Here is a 13,951-nt window from a genome sequence, read left to right as displayed (position 1 = left end):
TTATACTCCAATGCAATCCAAATTGGGGATTGGTTAATATCTTTATTTGAGAATAGCTACACGGAAAAGCTTAGGATCTGTGGGCTTTTGAAGGCTGATGAACATAACACCTGTGGTGTGCAAGTTATTGGAGTTGATTCTGACATCCAGGATTTGCATGCATTTGGAAAGGCTTTGTGTATGGGAAATGGTGTCTCACGATTCTTCATCTTCTTCTCCCTCTCCCTCTCCCTTTCCCATCTCCCTCCTCCTCCTCCTCCTCCTCCTCCTCCTCCTCCTCCTCCTCCTCCTCCTCCTCCTCCTCCTCCTCCTCCTCCTCCTCCTCCTCCTCCTCCTCCTCCTTCTTCTTCTTCTTCTTCTTCTTCTTCTTCTTCCTCATCTTCTTCCTCATCTATATTGAATATCCCTGGATGTTCAGCTCCCAGCCTTGGTTCAGCTCCAGGGTGACCAAGGCTGGGAGCTGAACATCCAGGGATATTCAATATTCAGGAAGGATAGAGAGAAAGGAAAAGGAGGTGGGGTAGCTTTGCTGATTAGAGAGGAGATTAACGCAATGGAAAGGAAGGACATTAGTTTGGAGGATGTGGAATCGGTATGGGTAGAGCTGAGAAACACTAAGGGGCAGAAAACGCTGGTGGGTGTTGTGTACAGGCCACCTAACAGTAGTAGTGAAGTTGGAGATGGTATCAAACAGGAAATTAGAAATGCGTGCGACAAAGGCAAAACAGTTCTAATGGGTGACTTCAATCTACATATAGATTGGGTGAATCAAATTGGCAGGGGTGCTGAGGAAGAGAATTTCTTGGAATGTATGCGGGATAGTTATCTAAATCAACATGTAGAGGAACCAACGAGAGAGCAGGCTCTTTTAGACTGGGTATTGAGTAATGAGGAAGGGTTAGTTAGCAGTCTTGTTGTACGTGCCCCCTTGGGCAAGAGTGACCATAATATGGTTGAGTTCTTCATTAGGATGGAGAGTGACATTGTTAATTCAGAAACAATGGTTCTGAACTTAAAGAAAGGTAACTTTGAGGGTATGAGACGTGAATTGGCCAAGATTGACTGGCAATTAATTCTAAAAGGGTTGACGGTGGATATGCAATGGAAGACATTTAAAGACTGCATGGATGAACTACAAAAATTGTTCATCCCAGTTTGGCAAAAGAATAAATCAGGGAAGGTAGTGCATCCGTGGATAACAAGGGAAATCAGGGATAGTATCAAAGCGAAGGATGATGCGTACAAATTAGCCAGAAAAAGCAGCATACCGGAGGACTGGGAGAAATTCAGAGACCAGCAGAGGAGGACAAAGGGCTTAATTAGGAAAGGAAAAATAGATTATGAAAGAAAACTGGCAGGGAACATAAAAACTGACTGCAAAAGTTTTTATAGATATGTGAAAAGAAAGAGATTAGTTAAAACAAATGTAGGTCCCTTGCAGTCAGAAACAGGTGAGTTGATCATGGGGAACAAGGATATGGCGGACCAATTGAATAACTACTTTGGTTCCGTCTTCACTAAGGAAGACATAAATAATCTGCCGGAAATAGCAGGGGACCGCGGGTCAAAGGAGTTGGAGGAATTGAGTGAAATCCAGGTTAGCCAGGAAGTGGTGTTGGGTAAATTGAATGGATTAAAGGCCGATAAATCCCCAGGGCCAGATAGGCTGCATCCCAGAGTACTTAAGGAAGTAACTCCAGAAATAGTGGATGCATTAGTAATAATCTTTCAAAACTCTTTAGATTCTAGAGTAGTTCCTGAGGATTGGCGGGTAGCAAACATAACCCCACTTTTTAAGAAGTGAGGGAGAGAGAAAACGGGGAATTACAGACCAGTTAGTCTAACATCGGTAGTGGGGAAACTGCTAGAGTCGGTTATTAAATATGGGATAGCAGCACATTTGGAAAGTGGTGAAATCATTGGACAAAGTCAGCATGGATTTACAAAAGGTAAATCATGTCTGACGAATCTTATAGAATTCTTCGAGGATGTAACTAGTAGCGTGGATAGGGGAGAACCAGTGGATGTGGTGTATCTGGACTTCCAGAAGGCTTTCGACAAGGTCCCACATAAGAGATTAGTATACAAACTTAAAGCACACGGCATTGGGGGTTCAGTATTGATGTGGATAGAGAACTGGCTGGCAAACAGGAAGCAAAGAGTAGGAGTAAACGGGTCCTTTTCACAATGGCAGGCAGTGACTAGTGGGGTACCGCAAGGCTCAGTGCTGGGACCCCAGCTATTTACAATATATATTAATGATTTGGATGAGGGAATTGAAGGCAATATCTCCAAGTTTGCGGATGACACTAAGCTGGGGGGCAGTGCTAGGAGACTGCAAGGTGACTTGGATAGGCTGGGTGAGTGGGCAAATGTTTGGCAGATGCAGTATAATGTGGATAAATGTGAGGTTATCCATTTTGGTGGCAAAAACAGGAAAGCAGACTATTATCTAAATGGTGGCCGACTAGGAAAAGGGGAGATGCAGCGAGACCTGGGTGTCATTGTACACCAGTCATTGAAAGTGGGCGTGCAGGTGCAGCAGGCAGTGAAGAAAGCGAATGGTATGTTAGCTTTCATAGCAAAAGGATTTGAGTACAGGAGCAGGGAGGTTCTACTGCAGTTGTACAGGGTCTTGGTGAGACCACACCTGGAGTATTACGTACAGTTTTGGTCTCCAAATCTGAGGAAGGACATTATTGCCATAGAGGGAGTGCAGAGAAGGTTCACCAGACTGATTCCTAGGATGTCAGGACTGTCTTATGAAGAAAGACTGGATAGACTTGGTTTATACTCTCTAGAATTTTGGAGATTGAGAGGGGATCTTATAGAAACTTACAAAATTCTTAAGGGGTTGGACAGGCTAGATGCAGGAAGATTGCTCCCGATGTTGGGGAAGTCCAGGACAAGGGGTCACAGCTTAAGGATGAGGGGGTTATCCTTTAAAACCGAGATGAGAAGAACTTTTTTCACACAGAGAGTGGTGAATCTCTGGAACTCTCTGCCACAGAGGGTAGTCGAGGCCAGTTAATTGGCTATATTTAAGAGGGAGTTAGATGTGGCCCTTGTGGCTAAGGGGATCAGAGGGTATGGAGAGAAGGCAGGTACGGGATACTGAGTTGGATGATCAGCCATGATCATATTGAATGGTGGTGCAGGCTCGAAGGGCCGAATGGCCTACTCCTGCACCTAATTTCTATGTTTCTATGTTTCTAAAACTAATCATATTATGATCACTACCTCCAAGCAGTTCCTTTACCTCGAGTTCTCTTATCATATCTGGTTCATTGGACAACACTAAATCCAGAATTGCCTTTTCTCTGGTCGGCTCCATTACAAGCTGCTCTAAGAATCCATCTCGGAGGCACTCTACAAACTCTCTTTCTTGTGGTGCTGAACCAACCTGATTTTCCCAGTCTACCTGCGTATTGAAATCCCCCATCACCATAGTGGCATTACCTTTGTTACATGCCAGTTTTAACTCCTGCTGCAACTTTCACCCTACATCCGGGCTACTATTTGGGGGTCTGTAGATAACACCAATTAGTGTCTTCTTGCCTTTACAATCCCCCCCCCCCCTCCTCGGCCCACCTGCCTGTCCTTTCTATAGGATCTTCTTCTTATCGAGTCCACAAACAAGATTAGAAGTTGTTCAGCCAGAGCTGAACACACTTCTCGGCATCTGCACAATGGTGTCTGTCTTGCGCTTCTTGTGCTTCTTGTGCGTGGTGGTGGAAAGATTGGTTGAAACAGGGCCGCGACGTGAACGCTCTTTCCTTGGCCCCTTCTATAGGATGTATAACCTTGAATATAACCCAAATCCTAACCTCCTGCAGCCTTGTCTCGGTAATCCCCACAATGTCATATCTACCAACCTCTATCTGAGCTTCAAGCTCATCTACTTTACTTCTTATACTTCGCGCATTCAAATACAGTATTTTTAATTCCTTACGCATCTCACCATTCACATCGATCCCTATTACACTTGGGCATACTCTCCTATCCCTTTGTGAGCTTTCTTTCCTGTTAATTCTGCGGTCATTAACTATCCCTTTACTCCCTTTCCCTTTAACTCCGTCCTTGACTATCCCATTTGACACCCCCCCCCCCCCCCCCCCCTTATTTAGTTTAAAACCACCCGTGTAGCAGTGGGAAACCTGCCTGCCAGAATGTCGGTCCCCCACCTGTTAAGGTGCAATCCGTCCCTTTTGTACAGTAAAGATTATGAAAGTGCACTTGAAATTCCCCCCGACCCCACCGGAGGTCCCTCCAAAAATGTGGTGCCTAAGGCCGCCGATCCAACCCTCATCGAGACTTCCAAGGGCAACTCATTAATTGGCACCTGGGTTGCCTGTGCAAGAAATGCAAGTTTCGCTGTAAAATTAATTTACATTTAATATTTGCTTTATTTAAGTTTATGTCAATCTGTGGTGCTTTGGAAACACAAGAGGGGTATAATTAGTGGAGCAGGAGTATATTGTTGTATCATTATTACATGACCTCTATTGGTCCCGCAAAAATGAACCAAGTGTGTCAGAAAGTCAGTTGTGAACATATACAATAAATGATCAGTTATTCTAGGTAAACCAGACCAGGATAACACAGGCCAAAGTAGAAAGGACAACCTTAGTAACACAAAGTCCATTGTAGTTCAGTGCTGAGTTAGGGTTGTGGTTACAGTTGTGCGGTGTGATTCAAAAGCATGATGGTTGATAAGAAGAAGCTATTCTTGAACCTGGATGTAACCATTCTCAGGAACCTTAAAGAATGGATGTAACCATTCTCAGGAACTTTCTTCCTGAGGTTGCAGTGAGATGACAGCATGGCCAGAGTGGTGTGCTATTAGCTGACTCTTTGACTCTATGTTTCTAATTAGACCATTGGAAATAAGAGCAGGAATAGGTTGTTTGGCCCTTCGAGTCTGCTTCATCATTCTTTAAGGTCACGGCTGACCAAATATTCTTCAAATTAACTTTTCCACTTTAATTGCAAATAACCCTTGTTGCCTTGCTGCCTTGCTGCCAAAAAAACATAGGTTATTCTTATCTGAATCCTAAATGTGTTTGTAATGCTGCTCACTCTTCTGTTTGCTTTCCCTCTGTTGGTCAGTGACCACAGGAATAGACAGGACTGGGAAATTGAATATTAAATAGAGTTTTCAGGAATAATATGTCACTGCTGGCAGTGCAAACAATTCAGAAAATTTGTTCCACGTTATCAAGTTAAGGAGCGCGAATAAGGAGCTGAAAGCAATTAACAGTTTTTTAAAAAAGTATTGGAGAAATTAATGAAGTTGAAAGCTAATTACTCCTAAGATCCGATCATGTGCATCCTGGATAAACGCAAATTGAAGAAACAGCATCTCATATTTCACTTGGGCAGCTTACATCTCAGTGGTATGATTGTTGATTTCTCTCACATCAGGTACCCCTGGCATTCCCTCTCTCTCTATTCCTCCCCCACCCAAGTTGCACCAGCTTCTCATTTTCACCCAATAAACAGCTTACAATGACATGTTTCCTTTATCATCGTTACTTTTGCATATCTTTCATTCATTGTTCATTATCTCTCTACATCATCGTCTATATCTCTTGTTCCCCATCCCTAACCAGTCTGAAGATGGGTCTCGACCTGAAATGTCACCCATTCCTTCTCTCCAGAGATGCTGCCTGGCCCACTGAGTTACTCCAGTATTTTGTGTCTACACCAAGAGGGAATTCCACACCAAGGTAGTGCTTTGAGATAACCACATGGACACCCGTCGATTGTGGCACGGTTTGCACACTATATTGGGCTACAAAGTGAAGTTGGGCAGTATCATTGGTAACAATGCGTCCTTTCGCAACGAGCTCAATGGATTCCATGCTCACTTTAAACAGAAGGTCAATGTACAGATGTCACCTGCCCCATCAGCCTCGGGTGCAACTGTACCCAGGATATAAGATTGGTCTTCGTGAGAGTGATCCAGGAAATGCAATTAACTTGGATGGAGTTCCCAACCACATGCTTAGGCCCTGTGTGGACCAGCTGGCAAGGGTATTCACAGACATCTTTAACCTCTCATTCCTCCATTCTGAGGTTTTCACCTGCATTGTTAACACTATAATCTCAGTGCCAAAGAAAAGCAAGGTAACGTTGACATCCACCAGGATAAAGGGAAATTGGCAATGGCGCACATTAACACCAGCCTCTCTGACAGCCTTGATTAACTGCGGTTTGCCTATCTTCGCATCAGGTCCGTGACAGGTGACATCTCCCTGGCCCTACACTTATTGCTGGAACATCCAGATAACAAGGACACCTATGTCCACATTCCCAACCAAACACATTGCCAAATTCCTGAATCTAGGAGTCATCATTCTCTGCCACTGCATCCTTACTTCCTGACCCTTAGATCTCAATCAGTAACTCGAGGCAACAATACAACCTCCACAATAATTCTCAACACTGTGGCCATTCATCCTCTCACCCTTCCAGCATTAAATGTGTTCATGGTTCACTTTCCTCCACTAACTTTGCATTTGCTTAATTGTCATAATAATCTAAAATAGTAAGATTAAACGAGAATTTACCAGTTTGAAGTTTGATCTGTATTTTATCACCATTTCTCTTTCTCAGCTTTCTCACCATTCGCCTGGGGTGTGCAGTAGCAAGGTTCGTTTGATTTAACGGACGTGAGCACACAGTTAGCTGCAGACTCCGCCCAGGACAGGAAGGCTCTGCAGGAACGGAAGGGACGTCACGACCGCGGTGCCACAGGTGCTGTCGCCGAGGGAGGACGGACGGAGCCGCGGCTTGAGAGACTAACAGAGACTAACAGAGGCAAAGAGGTTTGCCTCGCACTGCAAGGGAGCAGTGGACCAGACAGGAAGAGCGGACGGAATTACCACTAGACAGCCAAACCAGTAGGTAATTTACGGCTGGGGTGAGTACTTTCCCATTTATAGGAGGTAGGATTATATAAATAAGGGGTGTATCAATACAGTAGGGGATTCTTAAACAGGACCAGTTAATTACCTATATAAGATGGGCGGTCAGGAGATGTGCCAATACTGCGAGATGTGGGAATTTGTCGACACCATTGATGTAGAAGATCCCTACAGCTGCAGTAAGTGTTTGAGGCTAGAGGAACTCCAGCTCCGCATTGATGAGCTGGAGACCCAACTTCATACGCTGCGGTACATCAGGGAGGGGGAGTATTACCTGGATGTTTTGTGCCAGGGGATGGTCACACCGACCAGTTTAACTAATTCAGTAGGCAGTGAGCAAGGAAAGGAAGGTGTGGCCATAAGCGAGGCAGGTAGGGGGAACCAGGAGGAGATGCGGCAGGAGCCACAGCCCTTGTCCCTGACGAGCATGACCGAGGCTCTTACTCAATGTAAGGACGAGATCAGGGGCTGTGGGAGGGATGAGCAACCTGGCTGCAGCACCGTGGATCAGGAGGCCATTCAAGAGGGGGGAGTTAGAAGAAATGCCGTAGTGATAGGGGATAGTATTATTCGGGGGGTAGATAAGGTTCTCTGCGGCCAGCAGAACATGTCCCGAAGGCTGTGTTGCCTACCCGGTGCTAGGGTTAAGGATATCTCTGCGATGCTGGAGAGAAATTTGCAGAGGGAGGGGGAGGATCCAGTGGTCGTGGTCCATGTGGGGACCAATGACATAGGAAGGACGAGGAAGGAGGATCTGCTGAAGGAGTTTGAGCAGTTAGGGAATAAATTAAAAAGCAGAACCTCGAGGGTACTGATCTCCGGATTGCTACCTGAGCCACGGGCCAAATCGGCGAGGGTACGTAAAATTAAAAAGCTAAATGCGTGGCTCAAAGACTGGTGTGGGAATAATGGGTTTGGTTTCTTGGGCCACTGGCACCAGTACTGGGACAGGGGGGATCTGTTCTGTAAGGACGGACTTCACCTGAACGGTGCTGGGACTGGGGTCCTGGCAAATCATATAACTAGGGCAGTAGAGAGGTCTTTAAACTAAGTAGCGGGGGGGAGGTATCAAGGGGGGTAATAACGGCAGGGGTAGAGGAAATAGAGCAGGGTATCAGTGGGGAAGCGGAAATTCAAAATGTGACAGGAGACAGAATTTGTGAAGATAAAGATCTAGATGTAAAAGGGGCAAAAACGGAAAGGAAGGGTAGTAAAAATCATCTGAAAGTGCTTTATCTAAATGCACGGAGTATTCGTAATAAGATAAATGAATTAACGGTGCAATTAAGTATATATAGTTATGATATCGTGGCCATTACGGAGACATGGCTGCAAGGAGATCAGGACTGGGAGTTAAATATAGAGGGGTACTCGACAATTAGGAAAGATAGACAGGAAAGAAAGGGAGGAGGGGTGGCCCTTTTAATAAGGGAGGGAATAACGGCAATAGAGAGGAAGGATATTGCGTTGAAGGATCAGGATAGTGAAACAGCTTGGGTACAGATAGAGAATAATAAGGGGAAAAAAACACTAGTGGGTGTAATTTATAGACCTCCAAATAGCTGTGACGCTGTTAGTCAGAACATAAATCTGCAAATAGTTGACGCATGTAAAAAGGGAACTGCTGTAATCATGGGGGACTTCAATTTTCATATTAATTGGGCAAACCAAACTGGGCAGGGTAGACTAGAGGAAGAGTTTATAGAATGTATTAGAGACGGGTTCCTAGAACAGTATGTCACCGAACCGACAAGGGGGGAGGCAATCTTGGATCTGGTCCTGTGTAATGAAGCAGGATTAATTAAAAATGTCATAGTTAGGGACTCGTTGGGAACAAGTGATCACAATATGGTCGAATTCCATATTCAAATAGAAGGGGAGCAGGTTGAAACTCAGGCTAGGGTGCTTAGTCTAAATAAGGGGGATTATGAAGGTATGAGGACTGAGCTGATCAAAGTTGACTGGGATAGCAGACTCAAGAATAAGACGGTACATGAGCAGTGGTGTACGTTTAAGGGTCTACTGTATAACCTTCAAGAAAAATTTATTCCTATGAAGAAAAAAAGGGGTAAGGGTAAGAACAGTCAGCCATGGCTCAGTAAAACTATAAAGGATAGTATTCGGCTGAAGGCAAGGGCATATAAGGTAGCCAGAGATAGTGGGAGGGTAGAGGATTGGGAAGCATTTAAAGGTCAGCAAAAAATAACTAAGAGATTAATTAAGACGGGGAAAATAGACTATGAAAGGAATTTAGCGAACAACATAAAAACTAATAGTAAGAGTTTTTATAGCTATATAAAAAGAAAAAGGGTGGCTAAGGTGAACGTTGGTCCATTGGAGGGTGAGACTGGAGAGTTGTTGGTGGGGAACATGGAAATGGCAAAGGCATTAAACGAGTATTTTGTATCAGTCTTCACCATAGAAGACACAAAAAATATTCCAACGCTGGATAAACAGGGGGCAGTAGGAATGGAGGAGCTAAATACTATTAAGATCACCAAGGAGGTGGTATTAGGGAAATTAATGAGACTGAAGGAGGATAAATCCCCTGGGCCTGATGGATTACATCCAAGGGTCTTGAGGGAGATAGCGGTGGGGATTGTGGATGCATTGGTGATAATTTTCCAAAACTCCCTGGAGGCAGGAACGGTCCCAGTGGATTGGAAAATGGCCAATGTAACACCTATATTTAAAAAAGGAAGTAAACAGAAGGCGGGTAACTATAGACCGGTTAGTCTAACATCGGTGGTGGGTAAAATGTTAGAGACAATTATTAAAGAAACACTAACGGGGCACTTGGATAAACATGACTTCATCGGACAGAACCAGCATGGTTTTGTGAAGGGGAAGTCCTGTTTAACGAATCTGCTCGAATTCTTTGAGGAAGTAACAACCCGGGTGGATAAAGGGGAACCGGTGGATGTGGTATACTTGGACTTCCAAAAGGCTTTTGACAAGGTGCCACATAAGAGACTATTGCTAAAAATAAAAAATTATGGGATTGGGGGTAATATATTAGCATGGGTAGAGGATTGGCTAACAAATAGGAAGCAGAGAGTGGGGATAAATGGTTCATACTCGGGATGGCAACCGGTAACTAGCGGGGTTCCGCAAGGGTCGGTGCTGGGACCCCAGTTGTTCACAATTTATATAAATGATTTGGAGGAGGGAACCAAGTGTAATATATCAAAATTTGCGGACGATACAAAAATGGGAGGAAAAGTAGGGGATGAGGAGGATAGGAAGAGTCTGCAAAAGGATATAGATAAGCTAGGTGAGTGGGCAACAACTTGGCAGATGAAATTTAATACTAATAAATGTGAAGTCATTCACTTTGGGAAAAAAAATGATAGGGCAAGTTATTTTCTAAATGAGGAGGAGCTGCGTTGTAATGCAACGCAAAGGGATCTAGGGGTATTAGTACATGAATCACTAAAAGTTAGTATGCAGGTGCAGCAAGCAATCAGGAAGGCCAATGGAGTTTTGGCCTTTATTGCTAGGGGGATTGAGTATAAAAACACGGAGGTCTTGCTGCAGCTGTACACAGTATTAGTGAGACCACATTTGGAATACTGTGTACAGTTCTGGGGTCCATACTTAAGAAAGGATGTACTAGCCCTGGAGGCAGTGCAGCGAAGGTTTACAAGATTAATTCCTGCAATGAGGGGATTGACATATGAGGAAAGGTTAAGTAGGCTGGAACTCTACTCTTTGGAGTTTAGAAGAATGAGAGGCGATCTCATTGAAACATATAAGATCGTGAGGGGCCTTGATCGGGTGGATGCACCGAGGATGTTCCCAATGATCGGGGAAACTAGAACTAGGGGACATAGTTGCAGAATAAGGGGGGGCTCTTTTAAAACTGAGATGAGGAAGAACTTCTTCACCCAGAGGGTGGTTAATTTATGGAATTCACTGCCCCAGGGAGCAGTGGAAGCAGAAACTTTAAATATATTTAAGACTAAAATAGATGGTTTTTTAGCTGCCAAGGGGATAAGGGGCTACGGGGAGAGGGCAGGGATATGGACCTAGGTATGGTTAGTATAGTAAGACCTGAGTGATCTCCTGGACAAGTGTCGATCGCCTGGATTGGGGTCGGAGAGGAATTTCCCGGATTTTTTTCCCGAATTGGACCTGGGTTTTTATCCGGTTTTTTGCCTCCCCCAGGAGATCGCGAGGTTCTTGGGGTGGAGAGGGGTGATAGCGGTATAAAGGGGAGGGTAGTGTCTTGTGTTCTGTGTCTTGTGTCTACTGTTTGTGGGTAAGTGTGTCTGTTTAGTGTTCAGCCATGAGCGAATGGCGGTGCGGGCTCGACGGGCCTGGTGGTCTACTCTCGCACCTACTTTCTATGTTTCTATGTTATGAGGAGTTACGATGAGGGATTACGTGAAGAGCCCGCTCAGCACGCATGCGCGACATACTTCAAAGCAGCGGTGTGGAATCACAGACAGACACAGTTATTGAAATAAACATAGTAAAGAAAAGGAGACCTTAGTTATCAGTTTGACCCATATTATTGAGGGTGGGAGCGGAGGGCACGTAATCCCTCATCGTAACTCCTCATAAAATACAGATCAAACTTCAAACAGGTAAGTTCTCGTTTAATCTTACTATTTTACTTCGGAGTCACGTGAGTGACTACGTGAAAAATTTAAAGCTCTGTGATTTCAAACCGTGTAACAGTTCATACTTCACTCGCTGCCGAAGTCTTTCGAGGGAGGAAGTATGTTATCGTAATCAACCATGAATCTGTTTGTAAAAACAATAATGGTGTTATTAACAACAACAAGACCAAATGCTCCCCCGGGCTTAAATTATATATTTTTTGCAGATTATTTTTCTGCAAACGATACAGGTTCTGTCAGTGGTTTGTTATAAAAGTTTGGAACGTATACTCCCTAGACCACCCTGTTGTAGCCAGGATGTGCTCCATTGGCACGTCCATCCTCTTAGTCACTGATGTGGATGCTGTCCTGGCGGAGTAACATTTATACACGTTAATATGTACTCCAGCAACTCCCAGTACCTGCTTGAGCCACTTGAGATAGTTTGGCTCGTCACCCGACCATTACGTTTCTTGTGGCTGACCCATAAGGCTTTTTCTCTCCCTCGAGGATTACTTATTGTGTCGATGTAGTTCAATAAGTGGGTCATGGCACATAACCGTAGTTCAGGTGGGTATGCCCGGAATTCCATAACTAGACCTGATGTTCCTGGTCTGCTCTGTTTGCCCAGTCCCTAATGGTAATGTAACATGGTGTAGTGGACCATATTGTCCAATCGTAGTGGATGGAGTAAACTGGACTCTTTGTGCTGAGACAAGGCCATCAGCATGTCCCTTCAGGGTGGGCTGTTCCAGGGTGAGAGACCTGGCTGGTGATCATCACCTAAGGTACGTCAGGTCCATACTGACATCCCAGATTTGGGTGTACCTGGGTCTGGGGGATTAACCTCTCCTAAATTTGATCACCAGCGGGAGGTACCCTATGGCCTGTGGTCCTGGTGCCCGAGTTATGTAGGCTGACAGAGCACTTCTGGCTGAATCCTTCATTGTGGTGAAGACCTGCCAGAACTCCAGTACAGGTTTGTTGTAGTTGAATATGTAATTCCTGTATTTGAATGGTATCTTCCCACTTCTTGATGTTCGCCAAGTATGTTCCCTAGTGGATATGCGATGGGATGCTATCCTTGTGTTGATAGCACTATTGACAATCCAGGCCCAGCAGAGGTCTTCCCAATTCTGCAATCCAGGCCCAGTGATGGTCTTTTCAAATCTGCAATCCAGTAGTTTAATTTATCGTGGCATGTGCGTAGTACCCGACTGATGAGGCCGTAGTACCTGATGAGGTAGGAAAAAAGGGGAAAAACATAGATTAGATTCCCCCCTCACGCTTCCTAATTCAGTGGGAATGAATTCATTGCCCCTGCCTCAAATTTGGTTTCTTGCGATATACATCGGTACGTGGAGAATTCAATTGAATACAGTGAAATCGATATCGGGTGTTCCATATTGCTTTGTAATTCCAGCAATACTTGGGTTTAATATGTCTGTTTACAGTATTTAGCTCACCTAGTAGGTAAGTTTGCTGATGGTCGTATATTTTTGATGACCTGTAGTTTCCAATTTTTAAATAAATGTCACATGATATCGATTTATTCTGCCTAAGTGGTTTGTGTATGTCACTACTGTGATGTTGTTAATTATAAACGAACATGCAAAATGGTGCACTGCAGGATAATATGCTTTGCCAATAGAGCGTACTGAAAATGTCCAAACTAGGTTTTACGCCTAGTGTCTATAGTGATGACGACTCCAGATTAGTCCATATGCCACCATGTTTTGGGTGAGGGTAGTTTAAACATTAGCACCTAGCTTTAACGGAAGGTTCAAGTTAAGTAGCTGGAACAGCTGCTACTGACTCCCAATACTCTTGCCACTGTTGAATGGTAGGTAGATACCATTAATTGTTACAGGTTGTGTCAAACTGACTCTCCTATGCCAAGTTAAAGATAAGTGGGTAGAGTGTTGAATACCAAATAGCCAACAGTAGAGGATTTATATTTCAAGGTACTGCAATACTGGTTGATGCGTGGAGTGGACGGAGCAAGCCCCTCCCCATCTAACTGTTCCAAATCAATTGATATATGGTCCCTTGATAAGGGACGAGTCAAAATAGAACTAACAACAACAGATACTCCACTTGATCTAAATCAAGGCTGAGAGCGATGGTTTCAATCGTAGATCTATCTGGATTGCATGACAAGCTCGGCTAAAAGAATAATAGCTAAAGCTGTGATAGCTATACCCATGGATTAGTCGTCGTTAATATCATTGGAACATGCCATGACGATAGTTCCTTAATATAGCCAGGGCTGGTTAGAATATCTGGAACCAGTTTGGCTGTAATAGCCATAGTCGATAATTAATACTGCCAAGTTATCTCCAAGTTTTTTGAATGGGTACTGAATAGTATGCATCTTTTAAGTTGATGTCTACCATTAAGTATGCTTGGAATGAAAGG

At 44.2% G+C, this 13,951-nt stretch overlaps 1 pseudogene; it reads right to left on the bottom strand.

The window, feature by feature from the left end:
* Positions 1–13,478: 13,478 nt before the first annotated feature.
* Positions 13,479–13,657, bottom strand: LOC116971662 (annotated as a pseudogene).
* Positions 13,658–13,951: the final 294 nt, after the last annotated feature.

The sequence above is a fragment of the Amblyraja radiata genome, chromosome 3 (assembly GCF_010909765.2).
Source record: "Amblyraja radiata isolate CabotCenter1 chromosome 3, sAmbRad1.1.pri, whole genome shotgun sequence".
Classification (NCBI taxonomy): domain Eukaryota; kingdom Metazoa; phylum Chordata; class Chondrichthyes; order Rajiformes; family Rajidae; genus Amblyraja; species Amblyraja radiata.
The sequence above is the reverse complement of the archived record's forward strand: the minus strand, read 5'-3'. Positions and strand labels throughout refer to the sequence as shown.